This window comes from Pipistrellus kuhlii, unplaced genomic scaffold, assembly GCF_014108245.1.
Source record: "Pipistrellus kuhlii isolate mPipKuh1 unplaced genomic scaffold, mPipKuh1.p scaffold_m20_p_9, whole genome shotgun sequence".
Classification (NCBI taxonomy): Eukaryota; Metazoa; Chordata; class Mammalia; order Chiroptera; family Vespertilionidae; genus Pipistrellus; species Pipistrellus kuhlii.
The window spans coordinates 22,567,748-22,589,676 of NW_023425595.1; the positions used below are offsets into that span (position 1 = coordinate 22,567,748).

The 21,929-nt window shown below is 34.5% G+C and overlaps 1 protein-coding gene across 3 annotated transcripts in view; it reads left to right on the forward strand.

Annotated features, from left to right (window-relative positions):
- Positions 1 to 21,929, forward strand: part of SOX6 (SRY-box transcription factor 6) — a 525,015-nt gene that overhangs the window by 95,546 nt on the left and 407,540 nt on the right. Inside the window, exon 3 of one of the 3 annotated variants that reach the window (XM_045577988.1) lies at positions 4,826 to 4,907. The exons of the other annotated variants lie outside the window; for them this stretch is intronic. The gene's annotated coding sequence lies outside the window, so the exon portion shown is untranslated. The remainder of the gene's footprint in view (positions 1 to 4,825; positions 4,908 to 21,929) is intronic. 3 annotated transcript variants of the gene reach the window in all.

Below are 21,929 nucleotides of genomic sequence, written 5' to 3' on the forward strand. Positions count from 1 at the left end.
GTGATACCGTGATATATAGTTTCTATGTTTAAATATTGTTTAAAATATTGTTTCTTCATCTTTAAAGTGGATTTTTTCTTTTGAAGATTGAATACAGTCAAATTTTGAGACTTACAATTTATTCTGGTATCACAATCTTTTTTAATTTGGGTGTTTAAACCATTTATATTTAATGTGAATATTGATGGGTTGAATCTGTTCTTTGTTTTCTTGTATTATCTCTTCATTATTCCTTTTTCTTGCTTTGTTTTTTATTTATTAATAATTTTTATGATTTTATTTTAAATCTTTTGTTGGCTTATTTCATTTCTTTTTGTTTTACTACATTTAGTGCTTGATTTACAATTTGTAGAAAACTATACAACTTATAATAGTCTTACTACTTCAAGTAATATTTCCCACTTTACATATGCTATAAGAAAGAATCTTATACTATACTTTCATTTCGCTTCCCTAGCCTTTATGCTATTGTTGTTCAGATATATTACTTCTACATATATTATAAACCTAAAAATGATAATTTTTGTTTTGAATAGTCAGTAATATATACATATTCTTAATATATTTTTATTCATTTCAGAGAGGAAGGGAAGGGAGGGATAGAAGCCTCAATGATAAGAGAGAATCATTGATCCGCTGCCTTCTGCATGCCCCATATTGGGGATTGAGCCTGCAACCCAGGCATGTGCCCTTGACCGGAATGGAACCTGGGACCATTCAATCCATAGGCTGATGCTCTATCCACTGAGCCAAACCAGCTAGGGCAGTCAATAATATTTTAAAGAGATTTTTTTTAAAAAACAGTCTTTTATATTTACATATATATATACACATCACTTCCAGTGTAATTATTCCTTTGGGTAGATTCCAATTTGTACTTGGTAACATTACCTTCTGCCTGAAGGATCTCTTTAATACTTCTTATAGGATATGTATACTGTTGAGCTGGTAAGATTTTTTTCAGCTTTTGTATCGATATTTCTGAAAAAAAATCTTTATTTTGCCAGGTATAAAATTTTAGATTAATATTTTTGTTGAATTATTTAAAGATATAGATAAATCCATGTCTTTTTGTTTGCATTATTTTCAAAAATAAGTCTTCTATTACTCATAGATGTTCTTCTGAATATGATGTGTAATTTTCCTCCGCCTGCTTTTATGATTTTCTCTTTACAGATTGTAAGCTATTTGATTATTTTGTAGTTTTCTTAATGTTTCTTGAGCTTGGGGTTTTTTGAAATTCTTGTATCTGTGGGTTTGATTTTTGTCACGCCTGGAAATATTTCAACCATTCTTTCTTCAGAAAATTTTTTGTTCACTGCCATTTTTTGTGTGGATTCTAATTATACATATGTTATATAGATTAAAATTATCTTACAATTCACTGATTTGGTTCACATTTTTATAGTGTTTTTATTTTTATTGTTTCTATTGATCAGTCTTTAAGTTCATTTGTCTTTTGCTTGGCATATATAATTTGTTTTAATTCAACTCAATACATTTTTCATCTCAGACATTTTTTTAATCTCTAAAAGTTAAATTTGAATTTTTATGATAGATTCAAGTCTTATTCTTAATGTCTTTAACAAATAGAATGCAACTATAATAACTGTTTTAATATCCCTGTCAACTCATTCTATTATCAGTTTCAATTGATTGATTTTTTTAATCCTCATTATGGGTTCTATTTTTCTGCTTCTTTGAAGGCTGATAGTTTTTACTTTTGGCATCAATTGTGAATTTTACCTTCTTGAGTGCTGAATATTTCTGTGTTTCTGGAAATATTTTTGTAGTTTTTTTCCCCTGATATGTAGTTAAGATACTTTTATTTTATTTTATATTTCCATCACCATTTAGTCCCTCTATGCCTTCTTCCACCTCCACTCTTCACCCCAACAATCATCACAATGTTGTCAATGTCCAAGAATTCTATATTATTCTTCATGCCATCACTCTTCAACTCCCCAAATGTGATCCTTTGAATGTTTGCTTTTAAGCTCTGTAAGTTGAAACTAGTACAGCCTTTATTGTAAGGTTAATTTCTCCACTACTAAGGCAATACTGCTTTGAGTACTCACCAATACCCCTTTTGTTTTGAAGTTTTATACTTTTTAAAAAAATATATTTTATTGATTTTTTACAGAGAGGAAGGGAGAGAGATAGAGAGCTAGAAACGTCGATCAGAGAGAAACATCGACCAGCTGCCTCTTGCACAACCCCTACTGGGAATGTGCCCACAACCAATGTACATGCCCTTGACCGGAATCGAACCTGGGACCTTTCAGTCCACAGACCGACGCCCTACCGCTGAGCCAAACCGGCTTCGGCGAAGTTTTATACTTTTGATGATGGGAAAATAAACTATTCCTTGGTTTATGTGAGCTTTGGGGTTATTCTTTCTGATCCTTTTGGATATCTTGCTCTAACTTTGGTTAGTTTCCTTCTATGTGTGAGCTAGCTGATTAGTAATTGCTTAAATTTTTGTGAGGAACTCTGCAGGTCTCTGGCAATCTAACTCTCCTCTGTTAGTCTGCTTATGCACTATGACCACCTTGGTCTCCCTAGAATCCTCAGCTCTATCTTCTTAACTCACTGAGACCACAAAGCTCTGTCTCTGAGCACTGCAGTCAGTGATTCCTTCCGAGGACTCCGGCCTGAAGTCCTGAGAACTTCCTCCTTCCTCCTTCCTCCTTCTCCTGCCTTACTTCTCCTCAAAGCCTCCTTCTCCCCTCCCTCCCTCCCTCCCTTCCTTCCCTTCTTTCTTTCTCCCCGCCCCTCCTTCCCTCTCTCCTTCCCTACCTCCCTCTCTCCTTCCCTGCCTCCCTCTTTCTCCCTGCCTCCCTCTCTTTCTCCCTGCCTCCCTCCCTGCCTCTCTCTCTTTCTCTCCCTCTCCCCCCCTCTCTTTCTCCCTCCCTCCCTTTCTCCCTCCTTCCCTCTCTTTCTTCCTCCCTCTCTTTCTTTCTCCCTCCCTCCCTCTCTTTTTCCCTCCCCCCCCTCGCTTTCTTTCTCCCTCCCTCCCTCTCTCTCTTTCTCCCTCACTCCCTCCCTTTTTTCCTTTCTTTTATTCCTCATTTGAGGATTTCTATTGATTTTTAGAAAGAGTGGAAAGGAGGGCAAGAGGCAGAAGAAACATTGATGTGAAAGAGACACATCGATTGGTTGCCTCCTGCAGGCAGTACCAAGGAACAGATTTGCAACTGGTGCATGCCCTTGACCAAAATTGAACCCAGGATCTTTCAGTCTGCAGGCTGATGCTCTATCCACTGAGCCAAATCGTCTTGGGCAGTAATTTCTTTTTTTATGTAGTAAGCTGTAAGGATAAACTCATTTGTTTTTCCTTTCTCAGAAATTGCCGTCCTTCAATGCCTGCTGGTCAGTGTCTGAGAATTATTATTTTCATACATTTTGCTCATTTTTTTTTTAGTTTAAGCCAGAAGGTTAAATTCTCTCATTATTTGTCCATTTTGGTCAGTAGTATAAGTCTCCACATACATGAAGAAATTATATAAGGAATTTAATTGAGTGCTTCACACAGAAAATTTTCAATAACAGATGAATACTATTGTTATTCCTCTGCTGTGTCCTGTTAGTGAAACTTTATTTTATATACAACCTTCAATAGGAAGCCTTTTTGGACTATTATCTCCATGAATGGCTCATTAATTTAATTTTTATTCTTTGTATCCACATAACTTTTACATACTTTTATTATGATAAAAATCTATGTTATAAATTTTGGTTTACTTATCTTTTTGTGGTAAGTTGTAAACTCTTAGACAAATAAGTTCTATCTTGTTTTCTATTCTTAGTTTCTAGCAAACAATAGGTGCTTAGATATTTGTTGCAAAAAATGAACAATCAAGAATGTCTTATACATTTTATAAAATATTAAGGAGTAGAATTTTTGTTTGAAAGGAAAGAGAGGTGAGGACATTTGAGCAGATTAAAAGCAGGAAAATATGCACTATCTTGGGAATCCAGAGAATAGAATGAGAACAAAAGTTGGTTGGTTGAGGTTGGTAATATAAAGTAATAATGATAATGATCATAGTAATAATAATAATAACAGTTCCTCTGAAAGTGAGAGAGATTAGAGGAGTGTAGAATGGGAGAAACATACTGTAGTGTGTCAATGAAACCATTTTCTGATTATATTGCTGTAATATAGATGATAATATTGGTAACTTTATGTAAAGTTATTGTATGAATCCTTGTAACTTCAAGTATTGTAATAAAGGCTTTTAAACAAAGTGCTGAGAGAATACAACATACTTTTTGGGGTAGATAAACCTTGGAAGGAAGTAGTAGGGATGAGAACCAGAAAGGAATTCTAGCTAGTAGAGAATAACATAAATACAAAAATAGTATAGGCCCGTGGTCGACAAACTGCGTTTCACGAGCCACATGCAGCTCTTTGGCCCCTTGAGTGTGGCTCTTCCACAAAATACCATGACCTGGGCAAGTCTATTTTGAAAAAGTGGCGTTAGAAGAAGTTTAAGTTTAAAAATTTTGGCTCTCAAAAGAAATTTCAATCATTGTACTGTTGATATTTGGCTCTGTTGACTAATGAGTTTGCCGACCATTGGTCTAGGCTATAAATAAGCATAATGTAGCAGAGAGAACAAACGAACCTTGGAGTTGCATTCTAGGGCTTTACTCTCATCCCCACCATTGGTGTGACTCTGGACAAATTACTTAGCTTAAGACTCAGTGTCCTATTTATAAAAGGAGTGTGGCTGTTGGGAAGATTATCTGATGCATAGAGAACATTTATTTTATATCTGGCAGATAGTGGGTCCAATAACTATTAGTTTCTTCTTTTTAGACATTCTATATCTTCTGATGAGGAAAGGAAAATGCTTCAAGAAGGACTTTGTGACCTCTCATCACTTTGTATAAGAGCCCAGGTATAATATATATGTATATGTATATATATAATTTATGAGTATAACTAATGTTCACACTTATTTCTGTGGCAAATGAGGGTTGTATTGAATTTTTGTGATTTAATACTAAGACCTTCATAACTTTAACACCCAGTTTCTTTTCATTTTCTTGTCTTAACTTATATTTAAAATTATTGGGATTATTAGCTAAGTGTTATATACAAATTAAACCATTGTACTACCACAATTAAATCTTTTTTGTTTTAAAAAATTTACCATTGTTGTTTAAACTATTTCAGATGTCCCCTTTTCCCCCATTGACCCCTTCTGGCTGTATCTGCCCTGCCCCCCCCACCTCCCCAGGCCTTCACCAGACTATTGTCTTGCTTTATAGGGGACATAGCTATTGAATGAAAGGTCGGACAGATGACTTTCAAAAATCTTAAATTTCCCCAGCTTTCCAACCCATTTGTATTTATCTATTTCTGATATAATTGACATATATTAGTTTTAGCTGTAGGTTATGCATTTTATGAACACAATCACTTTATAAAAATCCTCACCCAAGGATAGGGTTTTCATTGGTTTTCAGAGAGAGAGAAACATCCATCAGTTGCATGCCATATGTGCTTGGCTGGGGATCGAATCTGCAACCTAGGTATATGCCCTGATGGAGAATCAAACCTGCAACCCTTTGGTGTATGGGATGATGCTCCAATCAACTGTGCCACCCTGCCAGGGCAAACAAAATCAGTTTTGATCTGAATTATTCATCATAGAATTGATACAATATAAAGTACAGAGTAAAGTTTAGAAACCTTTGACTTTAAAAAATAATCATAGTTTATAAATCTCCAAACAACTTATAAGTACAGTACGTAATGCTGTAGATCCTGGTACAGGAAGAACTGTGGTTAGTCCTCTGCCTAGTATCTCAAGTGCTGGGAGCCGAGTGGTCAAGGATCTGGCATGGAGTGGCACCTGGCTTCATTTTTGCTCCCTCTGCCGTAGTCTAGTTCTTTGCATTTATGAAGCCTAGTCTGGCCTTGATGACAGTTTGCTTGGTTAGAGTAACTTCATTTTTTAGATTAAGTCGTTTTACCTCCAGGATGCTTGTAAACATGTTGAGAGGCTGAGTTTTTGATGGATCTCACAAAACTCCTCTATAGGGCATGAACTGAAACTGAGGAGCCGACGATATTAATAATTCAGCATTTGGCAGTGTGGTGGATATTAACGCATTTGTAGTTCACCTTGACAAACCTTGGCCCAATCACATTCAAAAATGAATTTAGTCGTCTCATTTTAGTCTCTGGTGAGTATTTTAATACTTTTTTCAATCCATATATGAAATAGAGAAAATATTAATCTCCTTTTAAAAATGCAAGGTTCATAGCCCACATGACTATATGTTGTGAAATAAAAGAAAATATGTTACAATAAATTGCCATCTTGATTTAATGAAAGTAATGTTTAGGAATTTTTATATGACATTATGGCTGATTTGGGATATTTTAAATTGCTCATTTATTCAAAATTTCAGAGCAAAGTACCTATTTTGGTATTTCAGGTAAACATTTAACTCTTTAACTTTAAATAACCAGTAAATTTATGCACTCAGTGCAGGTACATTTTATAAAGCATTTATCAAAAAACTGAAACATGCTAATTATAATAAATACATATAATAGCTAAGTATATTCAGTATTTAGGACTTTACAAAAGTTACTTTCATAGGGAAATAAATGTATCTTCTTGTATTAAAATGCTTTAGGAATGACACAATTTTATTAAGTTATTAGTAATTCCAGGACACGCCTCATAATTTGTGGGGCCATGGAATAATATAGCAATGACTGGAGTGGAAAGATCCTGATTCTTAAAATTTGGTGGCTGTTGAGCTGTATGAATAATCTATGCCCGTTGGCTCATACCAAGTGCATTTAAAATTGTAAAGGAATTTTTTTTTAGTTACCCAACCTAGGTTCTTTCAGGCTAATGTAACTACTTTGTTGTCAGATTTCCTCCTTTGAAGGATATAAATGAGAAATTTAAATTTTTATATAAATAAAAAGTATATTATTTGGTCCTTGAAGTATTTGGGTCCATATTTTTACCTAGAAGACCTTACTGTTATATTCAAGTTGAACTATAAGGGAAAAGCTTACAAATTTGAGGTAACCTTTTGTGGTGATAAAATATGGTTTAAATTACTCAGTGAAAAACACAACATAGTAAAATTGAAATAAACATATCAAATGAAGACTATTTTGTTTTGTCTGTTTAAAAAATGATTTTACCTTTTAATGAATTTCAGTGTAGTCAGAGACTTATGTCTCAATATTATATTTTCATTAACATAAATCTTCAAATGGGCAATTATGTCCACATGATAAATATGTGGGGTTAATGAGGGTAATTTGCCACCTGTGTCATGAAGCAGCTCCTTTTGATTCTTATGTAAAAATTTCCATAGTTTGCTTGGTAAGGCTTTGGAGGCTAAAAAATCTAAATTGAAAGGGAAAACATTTAACACTTTTAAAAAATCTCACTCTTGCCAAGAATTGAATCATGCATCTAAAAATAAGTAGAAAAAATTAAAGGTGTATTTTAGATAGCAGATTGGATCCATTCAAAGAATTTGTAGGAGTGTCTTTATTATTCTGTGGTACTTAATGAATGGCATTGTGCTACCAGCTTAGTAATAGAAGTGGAATAGATTTGAAACTAAAAGCTAGTTTAATAACTTTGACTCAATTTATTTTCACTTCTGAGTTCCTTGCAAAGGAGAATGCACTACATCTCTGTGATCAACCTGAATTTCTTTTGCTCTGGGAAGTAATAAAGTCCACCTCGGCTTTTGACACAGCCTGAGTTACATGGATTAGGTAAAACTGATCTTAAAAGAGAAAAATTGGATACTCAGCAAACCCCAGCAGATATTTTGACACACTCTTCAAGCTGATAAGAGTTGTCATAAATTTAAACATAACCTTTCCTAGCACAGAAACTTCACTAATAAAAGGCTTTGAATATTTTATGAATGATCGAGCACCCTGCTTTGCTAATAAGTCCTCTGGAAGCTATGACTTTTGGGGATGGTTTTATTTTTGGAGGAAGGGGTATGGAAGAGGAGGTACTGATGAGGTATCATATAATTTTACAAGTTGCATAACTGCTGTTAACTATGAAACTATTTCTGATTAAAATAACAATTGAGCTTGTCATTTTTTTTTTTCTGAACAGCTGCTGCTCCAGGGGGTCATTTCCTTGGAGAGCTTAAAAATAATTGTACTCCTGGTACATGAGTTACGTAGTCTTGTGTTTTATAGCAGAGCACAAAGTTTAAAGCCTATGGAAGAATGTTATTTGAAAGCTGTCAAACCATGTTAAAAAAGACTGCATCGTCAAAAGGCCCTGGTGGCCACGATTCTGCATGTAGCCTTGTCTTATTCATTATAAAATGCATGTTTATAAAGTTCCACAGAGCATCCAATTCCCAATTCACTTATATCAGCAAGACTTAACTTGCTCATTAATCTAAATTCTTTTGCAACTTTAATCTACATGTTTAATTAATCATAAAATGAGGCGGTAAGTAATTTCAGCAATGTGTGGCTTGTTATCAGATGCATTTAATCACTCTTCTGTGAGCTCATTTGGAAACACCTGAAGATGTCGAGTGCAGTTTGAATAAGCATAAATTATTCTTTGTCAGTGTACTTCACTCAACTAATAAGACATTAATTTAAAAGGCACTGTTTGTCATTTTTAGATCTTTACCAATATTTTTAGCTTGGCAATATAACTCTAATTGTATATATGATTCACAACTAGTGCCCGACATAGGAAGGGGTAAGAATTTAATTCATTTTTCTTATTTACATGTAATTATGTCATGTAATCTTAGTTTTTAATGAGGATTAACCATCTTGTAAGTATGCATATACTTTTGGAATAAGGTCCTAATGAAATATAGTTAGAAAAATTATTTGTTGGTACAAAGAATTGTGACTCCTTGTTTCTTGCCTAGGTTAGGTCTGAAAGAGTGTGAGGTGTGGGAGAGGGCATTGATTTGAGAGCACAGGTATTGCAGAGAGATTATACAATATAATGCATATATTAATCTTTAAAAAAATCCAAGTAATATAATTATATTTAGCTATCTCACATAATTACATATGTAGTCCTTAATAGGTCCAGGTAGCCTAAAATAATACAGTCCCATTCCCCTCTGTCAGTCTCTTAACATTATCAGACATTCAATAACGATTTTTAAAAAGCCAAAAAAACAAGCGCAATAATAACAAAAAAACCACTCGTAGCTTCAGAGCAAAAAAAAATTTATGAGAGCTGAATGAGTTATGTATCTCGATGTCAGGAGTATAGGGATAAAAATTGCATTTTATAGGATGTCATCACCTGTCCTGTTTATGCCACGAGAGCAGTGACACACGGTAAGAATAATTATCTCAGTGGAAACAAATTTATTTACCTGCCGTGGAACATCCCTGTTTATCTTACTCATGAACTCATCTTGCTCATATGCTATCCATGGATTGGCAGCAGTGAGCCAGAAGGGATGATTCCTGAAAAGGAAATATTGGCTTGAGCTGAAATATAGCCATATTCTCCATTTTTGTTCGACATGCACATCTCCTGGGCTTCTTCCTTTTCTTTAGGGATCCTTTATACTGAGCTGACATTTATATGTCCATTTCTTACTCTATGACACATGATTATGTAAAAACTTTTCTTTCTGTTTTTCTTTCTAAGGGAAAACAAAATCCCAGAAAATATCATTTGTACTGTTGAGGTCATATAGACCCGAGTGGCATAACACAGTAAACTGCCATTTACCCTTATTTCACTTAAAGAACTAGGAATTGTTTTTTTTTTAGAACTTCTAATGAAAACCTCTAACACTGGGTCCTTCTTTAGAATCATCTTTGAAAACAACATTCATTTGAACTTAACTTTCTTGTTAAGAATACTTTTTCATTTCTATAGAATCTTATTGATCTGCACATACAGTCTAATACGAATGCTTGTTGTTTTTTTTGGATAAGGAACCTCTCAAACTTTTCTAATTCTCCTTCTCATGGTAAAAGCTGAGATAATTTTTCCAAACAGATTTATTTTCTAACTTGTTGTTTTGGGTGCAAAGAAAGAACACAGTGTCCACCCATACCTCAACTGATGTGAAACCTGCCCAATTGTCCTTTTGGGTCCCTCCACGGAAAGAGAGTGATGTATTTTATAAAGTACTAGAGGCCTGATGCACGAAACTTGTGCAAGGGGCTCAGCCCTCGCAGCTGCGGTGGCTTGCCTCAGTCCTTGCAGCCCCAGCTTCATCTGGAAAGTTGTCCGGAAGGACGTCTGAAAGGTCATTCGGCTATCTGGTCTAATTAGCATATTATGCTTTTATTATTATAGATTATATTTCAGCATAGCTATTTGTATGACTTAATTCAAGAGGAAAATAACTCAGTTCCATGTAGCTCTTATAGTCGCAGATGTTCACATACTATGTGCTTTTGCGCGCACACACACACCTTTATCCAAAATGCTAACAAACTAACTCTTATGCCCAGTCACAAACAAGGACATACCACTTAAGCATGCTTCTTCAATGGTGGTTTCACAATTGGTTAGAATGAATAATTCCCAGAATTATGCACTACTCCAATGGCTGCAACTGAATGAGTGGGCCTTCCATCTCCAGCTGAACTGACAGAGATGGCTAGCAGGGATCTGATTCTAATGCCGCTTCTATGGCTGAAGGATAGCATGCTGGTAACGAAAGGGATTACTGGTGGCAGAGAGGGTTGGGTGAGGTGAGTGAGGAGCATGTGCAACGTGGTATCCACTAATACATGTGCTTTGGGGGATGATTTGGAAAGCTTGATTGGACAGTCTTCAGCTGCTGTGGGGCTTCAGGCTCAGCAGATGAATGAGAATGTGACAGTGCAGTTGGTTGCAGGCAATACTTCTGACCTTTCATTACAAGTCTCAATAGCTTATATTAAAATTGAAGAATAATGATATCTTAAGTTATGCTTCATGTTACACCTCAGGAGAAGGTTTGTATCTCCCACTCCTCTACCCTGGTTTCTTAAACAAGTTAAATTCTATTTTAATTTAAAAAAATATGTGTAATTTCCTACAAAAACTTTCATAATTCATGTCCATCCATCTTTCCTTGGAATCAAGGCTTTGTCAACAATTGCTTGTTTTTCTATAGGGAGCTTGTTTTTTTTAATCATTAGAAATTGGCTTTTATTAGATCATTTAGGCATCATATCTGTACAGTATATTTGATGCCTTTATGAGAGTTCTGATGCTAGATGTTCAACATTTTTATGTGTCCACATAGCCTTGCTCATATATGAATACAAGGCATCGGGTTATACAGATGGTTAAATGTGCATTTAGTTACTGCTCAAGAATTTTCATGAGAATGGATTGACTTGTATTTGTTTGTTAATTTCTTTGTGTTCTTAGCTTAGAAACTTTTTGTATTTTTTAAGGCAGCATCTGAATCACTTATACATACACTATTATATTTGGTCACATGTAAAACATCTTGAACCTCAGAAATTGAATTATATTCATTCTTTTTACTTCAAATCTGGCAAATTTTATGTATTTTTTTTTTTATTGTCAATGGGAAAGTATGAAAAAGGAGAGTAATGGAGATAAAATGAGAGAAGTGGTATTTAAAAAGCTTTAAAGATTTAAGTTGTCAGAGAAAACAGTTTGATGAATTATGAGTGAAATAGAAAGAATTTAGTTTCCCAAAGAAATACATGGCTCAAAGTGTAGGGGAAAAGTGCTTGGCAAAACAAACTATGTATTTTTCTTAACCCAAGGAGTTCACAAAAACAAAAAAAGAAGCATTTGGCAAAGTAAAAACTCAGCTGACTTCATGCCTACCAAGTGAAAAATCTGATTCTTTATCATCTAAGCATATAGTTGGGTAACTCACAGAGCTACCCAGTGTATAGGTTGCAATGGCAAGAAGCCAACAGTGAAATCAAACTCATAAGCACTCTATAGAAAGCCCCTCAAATTACTGCTGTGCTGTTGCCAGCTGTACTGCCAGGGAACAAGAGCTGTACATATTTCTGTGGAATGACTAGTTACTTAACGCAGCTTGATTGGCTCTGTTCCTGGCCCTGTTCTCTTTGGCTGACAGCTGACCACCATACTGGTTTGGTTTGAAATAAGACCAAAGAGAACAAATCACTTATATGCACCTTCCTTTTGTGTATTGCTTTCTTCCTGCCATCCCATACATTATCCGTATCTTATATATTTTTCAAAAGGAGAGATTACTGAGTTTCTTTAAATAAAGCATGTTGGGTGACACTGCTGTCCTTTGATTCCACAAATCATTTTTTAGAGAGTAGTTTCCTTGGTCTTTTATTTGTAAGTGCTTGAATTTATTGAATATGAAAAGAATGACATTTGAAATCCTAATTATATTATTTTTCTTCATTATAAATCATCCCTTAATTCATGATTCTAGAACTAGAATGATTATTCAGAAGTTTTTCTCTCTTGCCCTTGGGTAAACTGATAGGTAACTACTTTTGTCTTATAGTCTTTCAAATAAGAATATAACAAGGGATATCCCCAAGGGCACTAAATGGCTTCAATTGCTATAGTCCATGAATTAGAGAAACCTTAATGAATAAGGTGGTTGGCTCTTTCCCTTTTATGTGAGAGCAGTGGTTTCAGCTCCTCTTAAGTTAGGGTTTCAAACAATTTTTTATTATGATGCAGACCAAGACATGTCTATTCTGACCCAGTATGCAATGTTATATAACTGAGATAAAAAGTTCTCATGAACGATATTTACTCTTTTTACATGTGATGTGTTCTATTTTCTCTTTCCCCCCCTCTCATTTCCTTCGCTTCCTTTGTTCCTCCCTTCCTTTATCACCTTTTCTTTTTAATAAAAATTGCTGATTGGCACTCAGAAAATTGATTATTATTATCCACTCAATAGTTTGAAAAATATTGCATTAACATAGGTATTTTTTTTTGTTTTGATATTCATGTTCTTTGGTCTGCCATTGTTTTTTTTTAATTATCTTTATTATTGAAAATAAAGAATTTATATGCATATATGTGTAACCATGGACACAGACAATAGTGTGGTGAATTCCTGGAAGGCTGGGAGGGGTCAGGTGTGTGGTAGATGGGGGTCTATGGAGGGAAAAAGAGGTCTGACATTGTTTTTATATAACCGAGTGTACACCATAGGACTCTAATTACATTGGCTGTTTTGGTAAAATCATTAGGAAATAACTTTTGTACTCTACTTAGTGGGATATAATTTATTAATAACATCATATATTAAGTGCTTAATTGTGCCAGATGTTGTGTTAAATGCTTTATATATATTTGTCATGAAATTTTTTTTCATATAATTCTCATAATTACACTGTGAGGTAGAAAACTGTTACACCCATTTTTATAGGTGACGAAATTGAGTCTCAGAGTCATATATAAGCTTTCCTAAGAGTAACAGTATAAATGATAGAGGCTGAATTCAAATTTAAGATTGATTGTCTCAATGACGTGCTCTTTCAACTCTAATAATTTCTTAATTTTGGCATTAAAAATAAATGCTGAGAAAAACAGACTTGAAATGATAATTGTCACATATTTTTAATAATGTGAATTGAAACTTCTTATGAAATAATTATTACACACTAAAAAAATGGAAAAGAAAGAAAAGAAGAATGAAAAAAAATCTTCAGAGCCATGGATAAGAAAACTTTCTCTATTTAAATTTTGTAAATTAAATCTTGTAAAAGTCTTATTTTCAGGAAAAAAATAGATATTCTTGGAATTGCTCTTTATACTACAGGACAGGATATCTTAGCAAGTCAGAGGAACTCAAATATGAATGAAGAGTGGAATTTTCCTTTCGTTTTCCATAATAACTAGGTTTGTTGAAGAGAAAGACTGAGAAAAAAATGACCACCATGCCTGGTTTTGAAGAAAACTCTGTTTATATGTGTAACACATTAGAGAAATTGTTTGGAATCATTTTGACTATGCAGAAATGTGACCACTGAAATTCTTAATCAAGTTGTGGGGCTATCAGCTCCATGAAACTAAGTGAAATAAGAACGAGTATTTGTGAAAGTAATTCACTTACCTCATTTTTCCACAGTCTCTCTGCAAAAGAGGAAATATTTTAGAAAGAAAATAATGGGTATGGTTGGCTTTTAAGACCTCTTTTCCTATCCTCAACCACTGCCACATTCTTAGGTTTTAATGCAAGACAGTTTCTGTCTCTCTTCCCTCCGTTCTCTGTCTCTTTCTCTTTCCCTCTATCTCTCCTTCCTTGTTTTCCTCTTCTCTTCGCTTCGCTTCGCTTCTCTTCTCCTCTTCTCTTCTCTTCTCTTCTCTTCTCTTCTCTTCTCTTCTCTTCTCTTCTCTTCTCTTCTCTTCTCTTCTCTTCTCTTCTCTTCTCTTCTCTTCTCTTCTCTTCTCTTCCCTCCCCTTCCCTTCCCTTCCCTTCCCTTCCCTTCTCTTCTCTTCTCTTCTCTTCTCTTCTCTTCTCTTCTCTTCTCTTCTCTTCTCTTCTCTTCTCTTCTCTTCTCTTCTCTTCTCTTCTCTTCTCTTCTCTTCTCTTCTCTTCTCCTCTTCTCTTCTCTCTCTCCTTTCCTGTAACTCTCCTCTCTCCTCCTACTTTCCCTTCTATCTTCTCATTTCCTCTGCCCCTTCCTTTCGTTTTGCATTCATACATGCAATCCTTATATTTTTCATGATAACCTTTATTCTTTTATTAGAAAGATGATTCTTGGAATTTTTAAGTAGATGGATCTTGTCTCTGCTTATTAAAATGATGATCTAGGAAAAAATGAAACAATTTCTACCTTCTTGTATATCTTTCTCCTATTGGCCAAACATATACTCTCAGAAGAAATGTTCAAAAGTTGACATCTACTTTGTTATCTTCTTGGGAGTAAGATGTGTCTTTAGTCACTGTATGAGCTTTAAAGAGAAAACCAAATATTCCACAGTGAAAATTACTATTGACTCAGGTACTTCTGCTGCACTAACTATAAACATACTTTAGTAAGCACACTTTTATACAAGGAGTTGGACTTGTTCACTATGTAATTGCTATATGATGTTACCCCAGAGGAGAATTTAAAAGCAAGCAGGTGTGCTAGATCTAAGCCTCATTGAACTCAAGGTCAAGATTCTAGGACTAGCTTTCTCAAGTGTACTCAGACAAGGTGGAATAAGATGAACTTGGATTCAAAGATACTATTACAAAAAAATGCTTTGAAGGTTAGAGGAAGGTAAGAAGGATTACTTTTCAGTGATAGTAGAGTGTAATAATAATATTATCAGTAATACATTGAGATGTGTTGATAAAACTCCCAAATATTGCTGTGAGTAGACAGATTTGAATTCACAAATATACAAATCATGGGGTAATTTTGAGTGTTTTGGTAGAATGAAATGCAAAACAAGAAATAAAGCAAATACATATTCTGATAAGATGAGCCTAAAGAAGAGCAACATTCACTATTATTTAGAAAAGATTTTGCAGAGTTGGTGGGTTGTATGTTTCAGGTTCCCTAATTTATTGAGTCTAAAGGAACAAATCTAATGTTACCATGGTCTTCTCTTACTTATATATTTTAATGTGAATCTTTAGGTAGTATCAAAACTTATACTTTTTTAGATATGAATTCTATTCTTGATTCAGGATTCTTCTGTATCTTAGGATTATGTGATGCTGTCAACATATCACTTTCCTAAAGTGTCATTGGTTCTAGTACCTCTTAAGGTAACCAAAATGAATTTTTATAATGGAGCAAATGCAGCAAATGTTTTGAGTTTGACTCCTATGTGGAAGCTAATTTTGTTTTGTTCTGTACTTTAGCTTTTAACTTTGGTCAGCTTTCTTGGTCACAAGGAGTAATTCGTTGCAAGAAAGTGGACCTATTACCAGCAATTTAGGATCTGCTTAGGCAAACTTCATCTTTACTCTTTATCACTTTTAATTTCACTGTTTGTCCATTTCATTATTTCTAACAATGATAGATACTTCACTTTTCACTATCTTACACCTATTATTCAGTAGTTCCATTATGTAAGTAAAGAATGCATGCCTATATGTATATAATGCCAGAATAATTTCATAGTAACAACCTGCTTTAGGACATGTTCTCTGGGTCGGGTGCATTTCAGGGTAAGAGGGATGGAAAAGGACTAATATTTATTGAGTACCTAAATATGCTATCTCATTTAATTCTTGCAAGAACTCTGAGATAAACTCTTGGAATAGCATACACCCTTATTAAAGAGCAAAATTGCCACAGATTCTTATTTAAGGACAACACTTTAAGAAAATGCCAACTTATCCTTGCCATTGTAGTGGGCTGAAATGAGAAATAAATGAGCTATAAAGATATAAGTGAGAAAATGTGAATGATAAGGCACAAACCATTACCATTTGCCTCCCCCTGACAGTGAATTATTGGACATAATGCATCTAAAAGTGGAACTAGCAGTGTAATCATTGCAACTTTATAAAATGCTATCTTTGTAAAGATGAAGATTCACTCTTCTGCTCAAGTGAGGAAACACTTGTTCCAATAGACGTTCATGTATATTGCCAAGATAAAGGAGCCGTGGTAGAACCAGAGGCTTACTGTTTTAAACATGTTAGTTTAATTTCACCCCTGGGAAAGAGATCTTTTGTTGCAAAGTGTCTTTGATATAAAAGAAAATATCCTGAAATAACATATTTTCAGTTTTTTTATTTTTTGATGCCCCACTCCAAGTTTAATTAGATAATAATTACCAATTTTTAAACAAAATAATAAAAAAGTAGCTTTTAAAAAATACAGAGAAGCTATCTTTTTCTTTACTTTAAAAGTTTGTGGAGATTTTGTCAAGCATCTAGCTCTGTGGTTGATTTATAATAGATGTTCAATAAATACAGAAATGAAATGTGGAAATAAATATGTGCACATTCATTTATTCCTTTTTATTTTTAAGTTATTATTGAATTTATTGGGTGACATTGGTTAATAAAATGTAGGTTTCATGTATACAACTCCTTAACACATAATCTGTACATTGTATTGTATGCTCACCACCCCAAGTCAGTTCTCCTTCCATCACCATTTATACCCCTTTAGCCTCTTCTACATTCTCCTACCCCCTTTCCCTATTTATTCCTTTTATAATCAAGAGACATTTACAGAAGGTTTAATGTGTTTCAGATAGACATATTGGAGATTTAAATGTGAATAGCATACTAATGCTAGCCTTTAGCTAGCATAAAAACCTAGTGGAGAGACAAGTGAAGAGAGAAATTATAATAACACATAAGTTGTAGAATTAAGGTATGAAAGAAGTAAGAAAAATAGAAATTTGCAATTTTCCAGGGAGAATAAGGGGGAAGGCTTCATTGAATTGATAGGTTAACATCTGAGCTGCTTCTTAAAGGAGTAATGGGGATGTGGAGATAGAATATTCTGAGCTGAGAATATAGCATTTGTTAAAGTACTCAGACATTGAAAGGGCCTACTATGTTTTGAGAATTGTAAGAATTCAGTATCATTGCCATGGGTGCAGTAGAAGGGTTAGGGAAAGAGATTAGACTGGAAAAAAACAATACATGAGAGTTTTGAGTGGTGCCATTGTTTTTTAATATGAACTTGGAAAATGTTTAATTTTAGTAAGATGGAGATTTTTCTAGGATATTAAACATTTTACTAGAATTTTCATGATACAACTTTTAGTGCTTTTACTATAGCATTTGAGATATTAAGCTGTTAAAATAATGAAGTTATGCTGAGAATGATGTGATATGAAAGGAGTTTGGATTAATGTATTGAATAAATTGCTAGTCACTTTTCCTTGAAATTGTGCTTTTGGAACTTACCTGTACCTTATCATCCTTACTAGACAACTTGTAAGTCAGTCAAATGGATTTACTTCCAGATTCTAAGAAGTAAAGGCACTGAATGCTAACATAAATGCAGTTTATTTATGGTTAATAGTTTTTATTTTTGCTTTTTAAAAATAAATATTTTTATTGATTTCAGAGAGGAAGGGAAAGGGAAAGAGAGATAGAAACATCAGTGATGAGAGAGAATCATTGATTGGTTGCCTCCGGCACATCCCTTAACGGGGATCAAGTCCGCAATTTAGGTCCTTGACTGGAATAGAATCTAGAACCCTTCAGTCCGCAGGCTGACACTCTAGCCCACATGTGTCAAACACAAGGCCCGCGGGCCAAATCCGTCCCGCCAGGCCTTGCAATGTGGCCCGCACCGCGCTGTCATCACTGCACTCCACTGCGTTTCCATCACAATGACAGTTTGACTGTTCAGTAAACCATTCGGCCCGCGATTTAGGCTGGATTTTAGATTTTGGCCCCTTCTCTGATTGAGTTCGACACCCCTACTCTAGCCACTGAGCCAAACCGGGTAGGGCTATTTTTGCTTTTAAGAGAAAAAGAAAGCTATGCAAAACTTGTAAATGCATATCATCTCACTAGCTTCATGAAACTGCTAGCTGGGTATATTTTTGTTTTCTTCATTTTGTGAGCTTCTTAAGATATATACTTATACTATGTGTGTTATTTGAACCATGTATTATATATACATATGCTTTTAGACTTTATTCCAGATGCATTTTCACACCTGGAGATGCTCAGACTTTATAATGTTTAATATTTAAATGTTTATTTTTATTCTAGAGAAAGAAACACCTTAGAGGTTTCAGACTTTATTTTAGAAAAATTACAGTTCCTTCAACTTTAAATTGCTTCCATAGGTCACTACCAGATTATAGAGAGCATGATGTGCTTTTCAAGTTGAAAAGTTTTCCAAGTAATAACAGCAGTGAAATTTGTCAGAGAAACAACTAATTAATCTCTGCTCCTTTACAGCTGTTTAATGCAATGCATAACTAAAAGTCCTGTTAAATTAATTAATGATTTCAATTATGAACTTTTCTCCAAAATGTTATGATTCGTATCAGGCCGATAATGCAGTGACCTGGGAGTGTGAAATCTGTGTTATGAAGAGAGTTGCCAGTTAATTGATTCACAAATTATTTAAAGTTTGTTGCACCCCAGGGAGTGCTCAGTTTCATGACAGTCATTTCTTAAAGTGTACAAACTCCTTTTTCACCTTAAGAATGTCTTCAGTCATTAAGCACGGTAAAGTGCCAGTATGTTTCTGGGGCTTGGAGTCATCTTAACATCTATGATTTAGAATAGGTTGGTGAAAATCTATGTTGGAAGGAGAAAAAGTTTAGCAAATTATCAGTGACTCTTTTTCTTCATTGTGTTTACTTTAGTAATTTAAAATATTTTTCTAAATATCACCCCTTAAATTTTTTTGCATTTGTTATACATTGAGTATATTTCATGTTGAAAGATAATTTAATTATGCATTATTAAGAAATTTTGAGTGGATAAATAACACAATAGAAATTGTTTTGATAACTGGTGCTTGAATCATTTAGATTGCTGGTAGGTCTGAAATGCCAGTCTTAAGTGTTGGAGAAGGTGCTGATGTCTCAATGCAAGAGTATTAATTTCTATAGGACACCTTGAGTCCTTTTTATAGTATATAGGAAAAAATTAAGAGAGTCATATATACTTGCTTTCAATCTTGTTATTTTATCCATAACTTAAATAACAAATAAAAATGTACATAAGGGGAAGGGAAGGGAAGGGATCGATAATATCATTAATGTTTTATAATACATTTATTAAAGTTTCATTAATGTTTCTATGCTGGGCTCAGGCTGATTTCAGAAAGGATGATATGACCATGAGTGAAAAGCTTGTTTTGACTGCCTATGGCTAGCTGAGGTAGAATGGTGATACTCAAGAGAGTCTTTAGCAGGAGGAGAGGGAAGTAGGGAAGTCTGTGTCCATTGAGTGGTAGGTACATTATCAGTGGGCTAAGTAATCTTGTCTGCTCCATTTGCATATTTGGACTTAATGAATAGCTAAAAAGTCTAGAACTTTTAGGGTGGTTAAACAATATCCTTATAAGTTTTACTCCAATTTGATAGGCGGTGTAAGAAAGACAATTTTAGTTTAATATAAAAAACACATTTGTCTGTCAATTCTGAATTGGTAGATGTAAATAAAGAATGGAGCAGGAAGCTTGTATTTTGGACAAAGTTTATATTTGCAAATTTTACTTATCCCGGTAACTCTTCTGTTTAACTTTTCTCATTTTTTTTGACCCCCCAAAAAATTGTCAAAAAAGAAGATAGAGGAACAGTATTATTAAAAATAAGTTTATCTTTGTTAAACTTGCTGCAGGGCAAAAAGAAATTGACTTGAAAAGGAAGTAAATTTATACTAATTTTTGCATTGTAGGAAATGTACTATTTCAGACACTGACTGCTTCTGTTTTCTAAAATTAAGGAGCCTATAATCTCAGCACCATTAACAAGTGCTGTCATTCAGATACAAAGTGTCTGGCTGATTTAAATAAAATGAAATGAAGATAGTTGTTTCTGGTCCCTTGGCTTCACTCATTGCCATAAACATATGCTCTGCGTCCCGCTTCTTTCCATCTTATTTATGACTTTAATTTGTTGTGTGGGCTGCGCTAGAAATTAAATTTAATATAATTCTCCAAGGGACCCTGTCATATAATAACATGGTAATTTCTGTGTATCCTTTTGAAAAATGAGGAAATTAATTCTTCCTGACATGTTCTAATTATTCCAGTGTGAACGGCAAATCCGTTTTTCCTAGCCCCTGAAGTGTTATAGGCAAATGGCTGGTGTTCAAAGCTGAGGTGCTAATGCTGACCAGCAGTGCGTTTAATTTGAAACATGAGCAGACACCTTTCAACACACCTTTGTAATATTGGAGTACTTTACAGAAATTAATTCACTACTTATTTGGCAGCTTAGCCTTGGGGTTATTTTTTTTATTCATCAATACTATAGTCATGTTAGCATAATATTTCCTGTTTCCTTCAGTGCTTGGTGTCTATGCATGGAACTTAAAATGTGCAGTGGATAGTTCAACTGTACGAATGAAAGAGAATCCACACACTTCAGAAGTACTAGTTGTATGCCAAATTGTGTTTACACTTTATAGAGAGGTGTAGTGAAGTCTTGAATGTTAACTTAATTATAGTCTGTGGTTAGTAGCTTTAACTGAAATTACACAGTGTAGAAAATTTTGGTACAGTCTTGCTATGAAAAGACTATTATACACTCTGCTGCCCTACTGTAGTTTCAGTTGTGGAAATTCAATTTATTATATGGGCAATGACGCCATGAAAAGTCAGTTTGTGAATAAAATTTATGACTAGAAATCTCAAGTTCTGAATTTTGTGTGGAAGGAAGTTGCTACACCTTGGGAGATAAAGGATTTGAACCTTTTTTTTTTTTTTTTTTGTACTGTTGGCCATGTGAGATGTGTGACTTATTCATTTGGATCATTAGGATTTATTTATAGAAGATCTATGTAGTATTTCTTTAGAGGAATAACAAAAGGAACTTCCTGATACTTGGTCCTTTATCTGTAATCTTAATTGTAAAACCAGCTATTATATACATTTCTCTAATCAGGTCAGTCACCTGGGTCAGCCCTAATACAGTTTCTTTGTTTCAGGGAGCAGTTGATAAATGCCATTGCATATTGGCCATTTATTGTTATAATTAACAAGAAAAATAAATGCCCAAGATCCTAGTTAGGAGATAGAAATACAATTAAACTTAAATAAAAGAAGTAGAATTGTGTTTGGAATAGCAGTAATCAAGGCTCTCTGTTTATCTATTTTTGTATCTCTATTACACCAGAGAACCGGTGCACACTGATGGGGTCCCTGAGCCTCGCCTGTGGGGATTGGGCCAAAACCAGCTCTCTGACATTCCCTGAGGGGTCCCTGGATTGCGAGAGGGTGGTTCTTGGGTGACACACCCCGGAATTGGGCTCCCTCCTCTCTAGTTCCAGGTACATCACCCGAGAACCACAGCTGCCAAGTCACTGCAGCTTGGCAACTC